A 16,779-nucleotide genomic window follows, 5' to 3' on the forward strand; every position below is an offset into this window, starting at 1 on the left:
TATGAACATATTTTGATCAAATTGGGAAAATTCATTAATTTCTTACTAAACCACAGTACCTTTAAACATTTTACATAAAAAAAACGTTTTTACCCTCCCTGTTGCAGCAAACCTAAGTACTCATTAAACTAATTCTGTTTAAATAGGGAATAAATGTGATATTTTTAAGGAGACATTTTAGTTTAAATCCAATCAGGCAAATGGAAATTCGCTAAGTCTGCAGGTTTGCTGCGGCGGGAGTATTTTGTATTTGGAACAAAAAGGATTTTTATCTTTTCACGTCCTTGGGTGGTTTTTCGAAAGCACGAATTTTTAACTTGCAATAAACAAGGAAGTGACCTCATAAGGTTCCATAAAGTTGGATTTTATATTGTTGACAAATTATGGTAGTAGCGAACACTGTTTGGGTTTCATTTTTTAAGTTTTTGTCAAAGGAGTCTCAACGTGGAAGCATCGTCCCACTTTAAGTTGAAAGAAACATTATTTTTGTAAAATATTGTTATTTGGCATGGATTGATATTTTTATGTCAAAAAAGGGTGTGTTTCATTGTGTTATTGTGAAACATAAATAATATGTTTACCCTCTATTCCCCGCTATCAATTTTAAAAACTAAACAGTCGAACAAAGAAAAATGTGCCGATACTCCTTAACACTTTGCCCGTCAGTATCAATTCCCACGTAGCCGATAGTTCACGTCAGGCACGTTTAGGGTCCATGAGCGTTAACAGGCGCCCAAAGAGCAGTTACATGTTTGTTTCCCTCAAATTGGCAGTTAATCGAGCCATCAAGTCGACCCACCTCTGGCACACCGGAGAGGTTTAGGAAGGCTGTTAATGGCCAGTTAAAAGTCCTCTTAGAGGGTACAATCAAAATGCTAATGAACAACAATTATTTACTTTCTCCGTAAATAAACTTCAAACACATAGTAAGTCCAATTATACATCGAAATTGGTTTTAAATTGTTTTGTGAGGGGTCCATTTGCATTTTTTTTTTTTATTTAAGTGCTTTACTTTATTTCTTTCTTACACGGTATTAGTAAACCTTCATTTTTTACCGATTGAAATGTAAAATATATCAACACATTCACTTACAACCAACTGCTGTATCAACAAACATATTCACAGACAATGATAGTGGATTGTAACGTGTTAACACATATGTAACGCTCACCACGTATGAGAAAGCACAAATAAATTATGAGATACTATTTAGGAATAAAAAAGTAAATGAATTTATGAAATGCTAATTAATGCTTTGTGTAACGTATCAAAAGTTCTCTGTATAAACAAACGTACAACTGTTTCCTCCTAATAAGTTTCACTCATATATTAGAGATGGTTGCATATACTGATATAGGTAATTCGATCATACAACGGTACCATAACAAGTCCCTAGGTAGGTAACGGAACTACCAACTGGGTTTAACGTAATAATATTAGATTGACATGTGTCCCATGACGGGCTTAGTTTGTACTTCTGAACTGTATGTTCAAAATATACACGTTTATCATCTAGCTTTCACTATACACAGGCAAGGGCGTGACGTATGCATTCCATTTCCATGTTAAATTTGTAGCCGGTTTATAAATAATTAAGAAATTAGTTAGATTGAGCACTTAATAACGTGCGACTGGTAAAACCCAAGATTTATATTCCAATTTTTTTTATCGTAAAGTGATAACTTATTTTTGACTTTTAAAAGCCCTTTTAAGCTAGCAAGGTGTGAAAAACTAGGTTAACCGATTCAATAGTAGCCCCATTCCATTATGGAATTCGTTTCTTATTCTTTTTAGTGAAAAACAGCTAGCTGGACATTATAGATTCGATTTATATTTCAGTATCCAATGTCTATCATGTAATAGTATATGTAATGTATTAAAACATAAATCATACAGCATGTTATGTTTACCGTCTACCGTTGATTCATGACATAATTCGGTACATATATTAGTTTACATACATAACAGCTTTACTTTTGGTTACATGATTTGCTCGTATTTAGGTCACTAGCAAATAATAGGATATCCAGTTCTGGCCTGGTTTAGTTTTCAACTTTGAGCTGGGTGCAGCTTCTATATGACTGACTGAGTGTAGAACACACAAGCCGGCTCAATATCCAGGAGGGTGTGGTGCTTACTTTTTTACAACTGTGTAAAAACGCTCAAACAGGCCACATGCTTCATCGTCGTTGATAAAAAAACTCTGACGTTTTAAATGTAACATCGAAGACTTTGTTTGTTTGTTTTCAGACAAAACTTTAATTTAAATAAACATATAACGTACATATTTAATTTCCTCTTGTGACAATGAAATTCGTATACCCGAGTGGATATAGAGCGCACCTTCATATCTAAGGGTTTTAGGTTTGATCCCAAGAGGAATCGCCTTTTGATGAAAATTTTTTTATTGAGCAATAAATTAATTAATTATGATGTATCACAAAAAGCTAACGTGGCATGGTTTGAACTATCCTCTTAAACAAAGAGTTAAATGGCGAGTTAAAGTTAAATGCTAATGGCGTATCCACATAAAAAAATTATATTTAACTAGGTGAGTACCCGTTCTTCGTACGGGGTTGGTATACGTACAATGCTTATTCTAGTTAAATACTCGTGCTTTGCATTTGCAACGAGAGAGGACACGTTTTGAGAAAAATTGGTTTACTATAATCTACGGTATACTATAGTATAGGTATAGAATATCTACCATAGCCACAATGTTCTACCACTTCACCTTAACAATAGAAAGAAGTAAAGTTCTCACACTCAGGTTTTTGTTGCTGCTTGGTTCAAAATGTTGTCATAAATTGTATAAAGACCTAATGGTGCTGCACCCTGTTGGTAAACCGTATAACCTTTTAATGCTATTGAATATCATAGAAACAAATTGTGTAGTTGAAACAGCTGGCAAAATTATTTATTTCTTTTTAAATATGAATACTCATAAGGTTAACATGGGAAACTCTAGAGCCACTGGGGCGGAGCCCGAAAGGATTTTTGAGGTAAGAATATGTTGAATTATGAGGTATGAATTATGTTAATCGGGAATGTGAGCTATCATCATACCAAATTCCAACACAATCCGACCAGTAGTTAATGCGTGATTGAACTTCAAACAAACAAACACACAAACTTTCACATTTATAATATTAGTATGATTACTACGACCAACACTTACGCATGTTGGTTCAACAATAGAATAGCGAGTGAGGTTAAAACCGAAAGCAGAAAATTAGTGGGATTTAAAAAGCAATGCTTTTTACCGTGCGGTGAACATTCTTTGTCATACTACACAAAGTATTTATTTAAGAGCTTATTGTATTGTGTTCAGTAAAAAATCTCAATTGAGCCGTTGATCTGAAATATTCTAAAAATTACAAACCACGACACGCGTGAGTGTATAATCCATTAGAGGGATCAGAGGTCAATCCAACAAACAAAGACCACATTCGGCCTTAACTGATGCTGGGGGATTAGTTGCCAATGCACTAAACACCTACTATCCCAGCTTCTAATTGATTATTCAATTGGCTTTAGGGTTACAAGCTCTGCATAGGAAAAATTCACTTTTTCGTAGAAAGTATTTGTATTCATAAAACTATCTAGATAAAACAGTAACGATTTAATCTTGGATTTATTTTTTATTGATACATAAATCATAACAGAATGATTTTCCGTATGCTTGGAAGGACAGCAAAGGGAATTCCAATAGGAAGATTCCACTACACTATTTTTCAAGTAAACTACATTTTATATATTTTTTTTATATTAACAGATATTTAATATTTTTACTAAGCACATATAAACACGACAAGAAACTCTACTAGTACCAACCACTTATCAGGCCCGATATATGTATTGTACTTTACTTAAGATGAGAGTAGTAGTACTTATGACACGTTTAGTCATAATGCTGTTTATCACTAATTAGTTTAATAGATACTTGTAATGGATTCAAAAAGCTAAATCAGTTTTTACCTGTTTTTGTCTGTTTTTACCTTTTAGGCGATTACTGATTCCAATGTTTAAACTACAGTAATGCAATATTTAAAAAGATAAACAATTAAGAATCGCAAGTTTCCTTTGTGGAAAGAATATGTAAAAAATACTTCCAGAAGCAGTTTGATTACAGTCTGTTATGCCTTTGTCATTAATCACAAGTAAAGCGCCTTTTGCCTTAATGAACTCAGGTAAATTAATAAACTTACTTTAAACTCCTTGGATTTCACGCTTGAACGCTAAATGTACGTAACAATTTACAAATTATTATAAATCCCGTTATGTAGTATAATAATGTCTCGCACAAAATACATAATTTCTCCTAATGTATTACTTATAACTTCTAATATTTAAAAAATCATTCTTCCTACTTGGTTGGTATAAAACTACTCATTTACTTAGGGAAATATAAATAAAAAGGCATTCCTCCAAATCTAAAATATTAGTTTCATATGGCTAGAATAATTAGTTGGCAAAATATTTTTACATATGATTTTTACAGAATGACGACATAACCAGAACGAACCAGAGTGACGTCAGATAGAACGGAAACCCCTTGACCATGAATGATAAGTATCCACAGTCTTAATTCTATCTGATGGACTTTTTCCACGCTAAAAATAAGCATAGAAAAATGTTCATAAACTAAAATTAAAATAATTATCCTTTGCAATTGTAATCTTAAAAACCCAGTATTCACAGTCAAACCCAACTCGAGTTGTGTCATATTACTTTATCAGGAAATTCTTTCATGTCGAAAAATTTACTCATATTAATGTTAGATTACATTGAGACTAATAATGAGTAATTATATTAGGGAAAACACATGTTAAGCAGCACGAAGCCAGTAATATTTCAGTGGAAATGAAACACGCTATGAGTATCGTGAGTGGAATCCATTATATGTATTACGGACAATTTCACTACGTTATATCCTTTTAATATACAATATAAAAATGTTTTCTCCAAAAGTCTTCTTGTATCATTGTTGTTATATTGTGTTCAAGTTTAAATTTTACATAGATATTGTGTGTTGTATATTATGTTTAACTGAAGAAATATCTTGGATGGATTAGTGTCCTGATATTTCGATCGCTTATAAAAGATATTGAACAACACAAATCATTTTTTTCTATTCACGAGAGCTTTAAAATATATAAATGAAATACAGGCACTTACTTCACACATTCTAGTCCAAGAAAGGATGAAATTATTAACGGGAACGGTGAAATGTCTTGTTTTTGTATTGACTATCTTGTATTTTTAACACGTTCGTATTATTATGTACGTCTTAAAGTTAGAATCAAAAAGGGGTTTACTCATTATTACACACAATTTTACTTAAAACTACTTTAAAACTATACCATTTTACAAATTGATTATCCCTTGAAATCCTACACGGCCCATCCAGCGTAAAGTAGAAACTGAAAGTTTGATCAAGAATAAAATCAATAGGCCTATAAACCGAGGTGTTTGAGAGAACATTGCGTTTTATTGGACTTTTAAGTGAAAACCTTCTTAGTGCCGAGATTTTATTTCACTTACACAGGTTTTCATTGAATCGCATCTCATCCAAATTTCGTTTCTTCCTCAACGTTTTAACAACTTTTAATAGAATTGATACCAACTCCAAAAATTACTTGAATAGTAGGGTATGAATATGGTATAGATTGTTATTAATTCATAAAGAAGACTGGCTACCTTTTCCTACAAAGCTACAAATAATCGTTTTAAATTAGTCGATGTTTAAAGCAAAGAAATCTGAATAATTAGTTTTAAATGTTTTCTCACGAAAAAAACTAACAGTTATCCACTGATTAACAACTTAACACTATTAACAAACAAATAAATTGGCTGAGAACGTTAACTGCACAAAGTGCCTATGTTTGAATTTAGAATATTCAGCGCTTTGAAACGGCAACTCATTATCGTGTATAAGCCCGTAGCAGACGACGCATACAGACAGATCAGCTGATATAATTGGATTAGCAGTAAGACAGGAAGATCAGTTTACGTTGAATTGTGTAGCATGTATGCAGCTGTTGAACCTCTTGTTGTGTGATCATCTCAGGGTACATACAAAATAGCGAATCCGTATTTTCTGGAAGGATAGTTGTTTATGTACCAATAAAATTATGAAATAACAAACAAAGCTGGTTGAACTGCCGAATTCTAACTAATTAACCAAAAATATATGCGATCATTATTTCAGATTAAAAAAGAAATGCAGATGACCGTTGTGTTTTAACATTTTCATATATATAGTGTCACGTATTCCACCAAATGTGTCTCATATATTATAAAGACAAAACATGTTTGTCATTGCGAATCATTTGTAACATTTAAGTCTAATTATTGACTCCAAACAAATCATATAAAACATCGTTTAAGCTTACACCAACACTTTTTGTAAAATCTTAAGCTTGTTTCAGTGTGTGTTCCTCGCCTTCTAACGCTCTACTGTAAATAACTAATGTTTCCATTTTATTTTAGGGTTTAATTTACTAATATCTCTTTGGATTACCTCGGATATTTCCCTTAAGATATTTCCTTGGAATACCAAGGAACTAGCAGTAGTTTAATAATATATCTTTCCATTTCGTCATAATGGTTTTATTGTTGGATGCACAAGTGAGGATATTTAATCTTCGGTATTTTTTTAGTTGTTCCTAGCAGTTTTTGCCCAAAATAGTTATTATTTCTAATCCAGAACCATATAATCAAACAACTACATCTTTAAATCATACCATTACCCATGAACCTAGTCAGATCTTTATCTTGTGTATTGCAAGATAGCGTGCGGCTAGGTAGGAGTTGTTTACACCCTCATTGACCCGCCCCGTCTATATGACTACCTTGATTGACTCATCATTTCAGTGTTCTAAGATATCCATTCGGTTGTCTTTTTGGTCTCAAATATCCTATTAGATACCTTAGTCGTCTAAGAAATCAATTAGATGTTTTCCAATCTCAAAAAGGCGATTTATTTCACATTAAAAATCTTCTCATTAAATGTAATTGGTAATCATAAACGCCACAATGCAACAAAAGTGTTAATGGTTTGCTAGTTAGGGAAAACAGTATAAAAATCAACGTACAAAATTAAACCAAAAAAGAACTGTTAAGAAATAACTCTGAATATCTGTACAACTGTGATTTTTACAGTAAATATATTGAAAACCTTTTGTAGAATTTTGAGTGGTGGGCCTATACACTTTCTCTACTTCAAATATAACAGAAAGGGGGTTTATATGACTGGAGCTAAATAATGTAGGAACTGATTATTGTATATATTTTAAAAGGGAAAATCTAGTGCTTGTGCCCACTTTATTCAACGTTTTAGGAAACCGCATGGTTTCTTAATTCAATACTTCTTCTTTCATCCATTTTAGTTGTCCTTGTGTACATTAGTATCAAAAGCAATAACCTAATGATGTTATGAACAAGTATATAACATAGTATTTACACTTAATCCCAAGCAAGCTATGAGTAATAATCCTTGTTTAATTGGGTGATTACTTACAAACAGGAATGCCAAAATGTAGGCCTACCTCACGTGCTAAAGCTACGTAATGACAAAGCAATACAATGGAGTCTAGTATAATCTTTTGAAATACGATACTTAATGCATTTAATATTTCTTAGTTTAGAAACTGTTTCGATATTTTGTAGTAAGAAAAGTAGGAACCTAGTGCAACATTTTTGAGTATTTTGCCAAGAAAATATCGCCAAAAAATCATCTTGAATAAAGTAATTGACATGAACTTTCCCTAAAGGGTATATATATACTATTCATTCTGGTTGAGAGAAGAAGGATGTTGGATTTTAAAATAAAACCAAATACTTTACTATTTAAATTATTAAATGCACCGCAACAGTTATCGGCTAATCTACATCGTGCAGTTATTTGTAACTTTGCCGTTTTCTCTGATTTGGTCAATGCAAAGGATGATTATGGTATTTCAAATACATACAAACGATTGTATGATATAACAATGATAACCATTATTCCCTACCATAATGACTTGTTCCCAACCATTTCCCTCTCCCCTTCCCCACCCCCCGATGAGTCAGGACATGCACACGCCTCTGGTCGTCTCCCCAGACACTAAATTATAAAGCCAATTTGATCGAGTTTTAAGCAGCTTGTTAGTCGGATCACGCGATTCGTCTTTCAGAGCCATAAATCTTCGCTAATGTCTCTTTAAAACCTTAACAAAAATTCCGCCTGCTATCGTTCTAGAACTGTATATTCCAAAGTTTTATAACTGTTGCAGTAACATAGCTATTTCGAGCCGAACTTTTGGATTCATATCAAAACAATGATGGGCAAGTATAAGGGAGTGTATAATCAATTCCAGAATTGTTAGTTTTAAGCGTATACAGTAATTTAATTTATTCCTGGCAGTAACAGTCGTGTTAATTTTAGGGTATAGATTTAATCATCAGTGATAAATGCGAGAAATAGGTGTGAACTTATTCCAAAAATAAAAAGAACAATCCATGACAGCGTAAACTGTATAACTAAAAAGTATTGATATTTGCTTAAAACTCGTAATTAGTTAAAGTGCCAAATTGAGCATAAAATAAAATTTATACTAATAAAAATAATAAATATTACAAAAAAATCTTAAAATCTATAAAAATATATAGAATTACACGGAAATATACATTAATTATACTGGTATTCAAGCCCAGATATTTTCCAGTGCAAAATATACACACCGTGAAGGTTTTATAATGAAATATAACAAATAAATACAGCTTTGGTAGGTCAATATATTTTAGCCTTTTTTATTGTCTTCAAAAAACTAAAACTAATTTATAAAATGTATCATGAACAATCAGTACAAATGTCTGCATAACGTCATTTCGTTTCAAACTTTAGGAAGGGCGTAGTCGATGTTTATTTCCCGCATTACAAAGTTTTCCAATATTTCTGGTCCATTGGCTTCCCTAAAATGGTTGCAGCTAGAATTTTCTGAACGCATGTAAAATTGGGGGATTTAAACAGAATCAAATACAGTTTAAAAAATTAAAATTCTCTTAAAAATTATGAAAAATACCGCCATTATAATAACACCGCACCAACAGACGTAATTTTACTTCAGCAAAAACATATTGTTTGTAAAAGGGCAATATGCTACGTTGAATATATCAATGATAAATATTCGCTATAAGTCCACTGTGTAGGCTTACTGTAAACAGGCCGGCTATATAAGCTTATTTACTAGAATAGTGAATATTACATTGGATTGATGCTGGGCCTGATTTGTCAATGTGGGTACTATCTCTTAGTTCGTATATAATTAGTATAAGCTCAAATAAAGATTTTAAGTTTTTCATAGAATTAAAATACTTTTTTATTGTCACTTGTAGCACTAACATATTTGGTCTCAAGCAAAGAAATGCCCTTTAATGTGATGAGTTTTGTCAGTTTCTTTTATTTACTTCGATAGGATTATTTTATCAAACAAATTGCTGTACATATGACAAGATTTAAATTTAGGTTGATGTCTCTGTCCTTAGATAAAATCCATTAATGATATAATAAAAAAAATAATCTCCATAAAATTCACCATACGTGTAATGTTCAGTGTGAGTCAAATATATTATGTAATACATTGTAAATAATACATACACCATGGTGGCTCATCAACCACGTGCGTAATGTTATGGATACAAACTGCGTCGCTTACAGTTATGTATACCATCTTGTGTATATATTCCATACTTTATTCTTGTGTAAACTTTCAACACAAGAACACAAGTTATGTTAGTAATTTTCCTCCCTACAACAAAGACATTCAGTTAACTCTTTAACGTCATTAATGAGTTTAATAAATTTTACCCGAGGATGAGAGCCGGCCAAAATGAGTATAGTTACCCTGTATAACTCACACACATGTGGAAGTAGTGGACTATAAATGGAACATTTGGCACAGCTACACCTATTATTTGCAACAGATAAATGTCCACAATAACCGTCGACATACCTCACAATAAAGATTTTGCAAACCTAAACATAATCAACATTCATATTTCTGCGCATAACTATTGCTGAAAGCTCTTTTGGCATCGCAATGGCTAACAACATTACGTTATGTTATACATTGTACAAGTAAGACTTCACTTCTCATAATAAACAACTGATGATTGTTTATTGTCTTAGCCTCATCAAATAATGGTGATAATATTGTTTTTGGAGACTGTAATAATAGTGTGTTGTAGATGGTACTGAGTGTTAGTGAGTAACAAATGCGAAAGTTAATGGTAGTAAGTGGTAGTTAGAGCTTTTGATTGTTAAGGATGTATTGTTATAAGTAGTAATTATTTATAGTAAATTTTATTAAATAGTAGAAGTGTGAGGTCGTGATTATCAGTGTGTAGACATATTGTTAAATAGAGAATGATAGTACAGGAAAGTAAATTCAAGTTTGTACGTAGTATGAAGCAAAAAGTCCATGATATTTATAGATTTTTTCATCTACACCTTAGTGTTGTTGCTTTCTTACGTCAATCTGCTGTTAGAAATGCCGTTTGATTTACATTAATTTACTGATGAGTTTTTTTCAGGTCTGAATCATTTAATCTTTGTAATTTAAGTTATATGAAAACTTGGCTACGTTTTGTTGATTAATGTGTTTTACAGTATTGAGTATTCAGTAATGGGTTGCATCTAAACTACGGACATTTGTTCAGGGGATCTGTCCAAACCGGCGTATGGTTTCTTTCCAAACGGCAATATGTTGGTAAGCTGCATTTTTCATAGCTTAATGGTTCATCCTTTTTTCAGAAACGAATCTGTTAAACTTCCGATTTAAAGTTGAGCCGGATAAAAATATGCATACAAGCCTAAGATACTGCAATTAGAGCCTACTGTGAAATTTAAGTCAAGCATCATGTGTTTAATGTCTATCTTTTTCTGATTTTCAAGGGTATGTAGGTAGAGTATGCTAAGAGTTGCTTTGTCGTAGTATTTTAATCTTGGCAATTTACTTAATATACGGATTACTTATATGTATATAGTAATATTTAACATAGTAAAATATTATTAAATTAATAAAAAACGTAAACACACTAGAACGTTAATTTACAGAAACTAGCTTAAAATTGTTATCTCCAAGGACAATAACTCTAAAAAAGGAGTACGTTTCGTAATGGTGAAGTGTTAGAGTGGTAATAAGTGTAAGTAGGTTATCATAGTGATTCACATAACTTGTAAGTATATTGTTGGTAGTGTCTGCGTGTCGGACTAAACAATGTTAAAGGTAAAGACAATGGTAAAGGTGTAAGTAGGTTATCATAGTGATTCACATAACTTGTAAGTATATTGTTGGTAGTGTCTGCGTGTCGGACTAGACGATGTTAAAGGTAAAGGCTATGGTAAAGGTGTAAGTAGGTTATCATAGTGATTCACATAACTTGTAAGTATATTGTTGGTAGTGTCTGCGTGTCGGACTAGACAATGTTAAAGGTAAAGACAATGGTAAAGGTGTAAGTAGGTTATCATAGTGATTCACATAACTTGTAAGTATATTGTTGGTAGTGTCTGCGTGTCGGACTAGACAATGTTAAAGGTAAAGGCAATGGTAAAGGTGTAAGTAGGTTATCATAGTGATTCACATAACTTGTAAGTATATTGTTGGTAGTGTCTGCGTGTCGGACTAGACAATGTTAAAGGTAAAGACAATGGTAAAGGTGTAAGTAGGTTATCATAGTGATTCACATAACTTGTAAGTATATTGTTGGTAGTATCTGCGTGTCGGACTAGACAATGTTAAAGGTAAAGACAATGGTAAAGGTGTAAGTAGGTTATCATAGTGATTCACATAACTTGTAAGTATATTGTTGGTAGTGTCTGCGTGTCGGACTAGACAATGTTAAAAGTAAAGGCAATGGTAATAGGTGTAAGTAGGTTATCATAGTGATTCACATAACTTGTAAGTATATTGTTGGCAGTGTCTGCGTGTCGGACTAGACAATGTTAAAGGAAAAGGCAATAGTAAAGGTGTAAGTAGATTATCATAGTGATTCACATAACTTGTAAGTATATTGTTGGTAGTGTCTGCGTGTCGGACTAGACAATGTTAAAGGTAAAGACAATGGTAAAGGTGTAAGTAGGTTATCATAGTGATTCACATAACTTGTAAGTATATTGTTGGTAGTGTCTGCGTGTCGGACTAGACAATGTTAAAGGTAAAGGCAATGGTAAAGGTGTAAGTGGGTTATCATAGTGATTCACATAACTTGTAAGTATATTGTTGGTAGTGTCTGCGTGTCGGACTAGACAATGTTAAAGGTAAAGGCAATGGTAAAGGTGTAAGTAGGTTATCATAGTGATTCACATAACTTGTAAGTATATTGTTGGTAGTGTCTGCGTGTCGGACTAGACAATGTTATAGGTAAAGGCAATGGTAAAGGTGTAAGTAGGTTATCATAGTGATTCACATAACTTGTAAGTATATTGTTGGTAGTGTCTGCGTGTCGGACTAGACAATGTTAAAGGTAAAGGCAATGGTAAAGGTGTAAGTAGGTGTTCATAGTGATTCACATAACTTGTAAGTATATTGTTGGCAGTGTCTGCGTGTCGGACTAGACAATGTTAAAGGTAAAGGCAATGGTAAAGGTGTAAGTAGGTTATCATAGTGATTCACATAACTTGTAAGTATATTGTTGGTAGTGTCTGCGTGTCGGACTAGACAATGTTAAAGGAAAAGGCAATAGTAAAGGTGTAAGTAGGTTATCATAGTGATTCACATAACTTGTAAGTATATTGTTGGTAGTGTCTGCGTGTCGGACTAGACAATGTTAAAGGTTAAGGCAATGGTAAATGTGTAAGTAGGTTATCATAGCGATTCACATAACTTGTAAGTATATTGTTGGTAGTGTCTGCGTGTCGGACTAGACAATGTTAAAGGTAAAGGCAATGGTAATAGGTGTAAGTAGGTTATCATAGTGATTCACATAACTTGTAAGTATATTGTTGGTAGTGTCTGCGTGTCGGACTAGACAATGTTAAAGGTAAAGACAATGGTAAAGGTGTAAGTAGGTTATCATAGTGATTCACATAACTTGTAAGTATATTGTTGGTAGTGTCTGCGTGTCGGACTAGACAATGTTAAAGGTAAAGACAATGGTAAAGGTGTAAGTAGGTTATCATAGTGATTCACATAACTTGTAAGTATATTGTTGGTAGTGTCTGCGTGTCGGACTAGATAATGTTAAAGGTAAAGACAATGGTAAAGGTGTAAGTAGGTTATCATAGTGATTCACATAACTTGTAAGTATATTGTTGGTAGTGTCTGCGTGTCGGACTAGACAATGTTAAAGGTAAAGGCAATGGTAAAGGTGTAAGTAGGTTATCATAGTGATTCACATAACTTGTAAGTATATTGTTGGTAGTGTCTGCGTGTCGGACTAGACAATGTTAAAGGTAAAGGCAATGGTAAAGGTGTAAGTAGGTTATCATAGTGATTCACATAACTTGTAAGTATATTGTTGGTAGTGTCTGCGTGTCGGACTAGACAATGTTAAAGGTAAAGGCAATGGTAAAGGTGTAAGTAGGTTATCATAGTGATTCACATAACTTGTAAGTATATTGTTGGTAGTGTCTGCGTGTCGGACTAGACAATGTTAAAGGTAAAGGCAATGGTAAAGGTGTAAGTAGGTTATCATAGTGATTCACATAACTTGTAAGTATATTGTTGGCAGTGTCTGCGTGTCGGACTAGACAATGTTAAAGGTAAAGGCAATGGTAAAGGTGTAAGTAGGTTATCATAGTGATTCACATAACTTGTAAGTATATTGTTGGCAGTGTCTGCGTGTCGGACTAGACAATGTTAAAGGAAAAGGCAATAGTAAAGGTGTAAGTAGGTTATCATAGTGATTCACATAACTTGTAAGTATATTGTTGGTAGTGTCTGCGTGTCGGACTAGACAATGTTAAAGGTTAAGGCAATGGTAAATGTGTAAGTAGGTTATCATAGCGATTCACATAACTTGTAAGTATATTGTTGGTAGTGTCTGCGTGTCGGACTAGACAATGTTAAAGGTAAAGGCAATGGTAATAGGTGTAAGTAGGTTATCATAGTGATTCACATAACTTGTAAGTATATTGTTGGTAGTGTCTGCGTGTCGGACTAGACAATGTTAAAGGTAAAGGCAATGGTAATAGGTGTAAGTAGGTTATCATAGTGATTCACATAACTTGTAAGTATATTGTTGGTAGTGTCTGCGTGTCGGACTAGACAATGTTAAAGGTAAAGGCAATGGTAATAGGTGTAAGTAGGTTATCATAGTGATTCACATAACTTGTAAGTATATTGTTGGCAGTGTCTGCGTGTCGGACTAGACAATGTTGCCAAGTTGTGGTGACTTATCAACACGCGGTGCAAGGTGCAATCACGCTATTGCAACTACGTCAGTTTACCAACTAAAACTGAGTCCATTACCTGTAATGCAACGCGGTTTCATACACAGAGAGGTTCGGAAACTGCAAGATGTAAAGGAACGACCCAGCGTTCCCTCATATGCTTTTTAGCATCGTTGCAAAGAATTATGATCTAGCGGGTACTATTCACCACATTTATTGAGTTTCTATTTATATTTAGGATTTTAAATATAGTACACATATTTAGTGATATTCATGAAGTCACTTTAGAAGCTCGTAAAAATGGTTCCATAGGGTTGTTTTTTTTATGAAAATACGAATTTGATATAATCAAATTAAGTAAGAGAATTGAGTATAGACGTGTATACTCAATGGCAAGAGTGATTGTACTGTGAGTTTTCGGACAAGTTGCATAAATTATTCTAGGAAAATAATAGAAAGTCACAGTTATAGAATAAAAACAGCCAAATCAAATAAAAATGTTTGCGGGATTTCAAAATGTATGTAATATTTTTAAAGAAAGAACTTTTTCCGTCTAAAACCAAAACGGAAAAACGTAGCACTTGATGCTATTTTATTTTCTTAATCAAGTTTTTTACTACAGTATTTAATCCGAAGTCAAAATTGTCTAATAAAATAACAACTAAATGTAGATTTTTCTAAACTTGCTTAAAAGTCATAAGTAATACATATCTCGATATACCATCATCACTTTTTTATGGTAATTAATTCATCTTTGCCTCCAGGATAACAGTACAGTACAGTACAGTACAGTGCAGTACAGTACAGTACAGTACAGTACAGTACAGTGCAGTACAGTACAGTACAGTGCAGTACAGTACAGTACAGTATGGTAATTACTGTATATTATACAATACATTAACATTGCCATATAGTTTTTTAATATCAAAATTGTACTTCTATAAAGCAAATTCAATACTTCTATAAAGCAAATTCAATATACATTTTCTAAAATGATAGTGAGATAATCAAAGCAGACATATAGACGGGGCGGGTCAATGAGGGTGTAAACATCCCCTACCTAGCCGCACGCTATCTTACATTATACATAGTTAGGCCTACTTGGAATCTTGTGAGATGAAACTATAAATGAAGAAAATATACAGATTAGTAAAAATAACCTATGAATTCAGGACTATTATTCTAGGTAACAGCTAATCTAATTAATAACTATTTTCGCAAGGAACTCGGTTACACAGGAAAGTTTTAATTGGTATTGAAAGGAGAACCTGTACTGAAAGGTAAACATAAAACTCGTGTCAGTATGCACTTTATTCTGAACTAGAATCCCGTGCCCCATTCCTATAAGTATTCGAGTTGTAGACAGTTTTTTTTTTGTGTTGTAAATTACCATTTCTTTTTATATACCAACCTTTTCTTATACCAAAATGAAATTGGCTACTATGAGTATACCTATGTCCCTATCCACTTCCATAGTACATAAACAAATAATACATAGATTAATGTTAACTAGAACATTTTCGTGGGAATGCACTGTGGTGTATAATGAAAGGCTTTAATGCGATGGTTGATCAATAATTATTATTGAATCGTGTTTCTGGATAACTTTGCCACGAAGATACCTAAATCAAACTTTTTGAGTGGTTTTCCAAAGTGTTACACAAGGTTGAGTGTAACAAGTGACAATTTTGTACTGTCCCAAAGATGTTTATCAGTTGAAAATTATAACAATTGAAGCCAACAAACAGTCAGACCCTTTGATCACTTCAGTAGATCTCTGTTGTCAGAACAGACCTCTCTATCATCTCGAGAAGCTGACATTGTTGATGGAAAATTTCTCCTAATACAACTACAGTCTAATTATTATAAATCCCATAGTTAGGTACTAATTAAAATCCTGCATACCTTTGTTGAATAAAATTGCAAACCCACTAAATTTCAGTCAATAAAACTAGGTCGTGCATTAATTGCGTCAAAAAGTTCCTTAATTGCGCCAAACCCTTAAAGGCTCCCCACAAATGTTCCTTAGTTGCGCCAAGCCCAAACCAGGTGCGGGTAAGAAGAAATGTCCTTTTTTACGTTTAATCTTAACCTATCCTAACCTAACCTAACCTAACCTACTCAATAATAAGTCAAAGAGGGCCGCTACTTGGTGCAGTTAAAGAACGTATCGGTTGGCTCCCTGGAGTAGTTGGCGCAATTCAGGAATACCCGACTACCTGTACTCAGGTCAGTTGGAGCAATTAACGCTCGCCCTAAAATTATCGTTAGACTTCAAACGCGTTTGCGTTATAAGAATTAAAATGCCAAACTTTTGTCTTATCCCAACAAAGCTGCATTACTACCATAAATAGTAGGATTTTACAAAGAGACATTAGCGAAGATTTATGGCTGTGAAAGACGA

At 33.3% G+C, this 16,779-nt stretch overlaps 1 protein-coding gene across 3 annotated transcripts in view; it reads right to left on the minus strand.

The window, feature by feature from the left end:
- Positions 1 to 16,779, minus strand: part of LOC128994030 (RNA-binding protein Raly-like) — a 334,709-nt gene that overhangs the window by 297,519 nt on the left and 20,411 nt on the right. The window lies entirely within an intron of this gene.

This window comes from Macrosteles quadrilineatus, unplaced genomic scaffold (assembly GCF_028750875.1).
Source record: "Macrosteles quadrilineatus isolate MER2022 unplaced genomic scaffold, UCM_ALF_1.0 Scaffold_5__1_contigs__length_97177068, whole genome shotgun sequence".
NCBI classification, from domain to species: Eukaryota; Metazoa; Arthropoda; class Insecta; order Hemiptera; family Cicadellidae; genus Macrosteles; species Macrosteles quadrilineatus.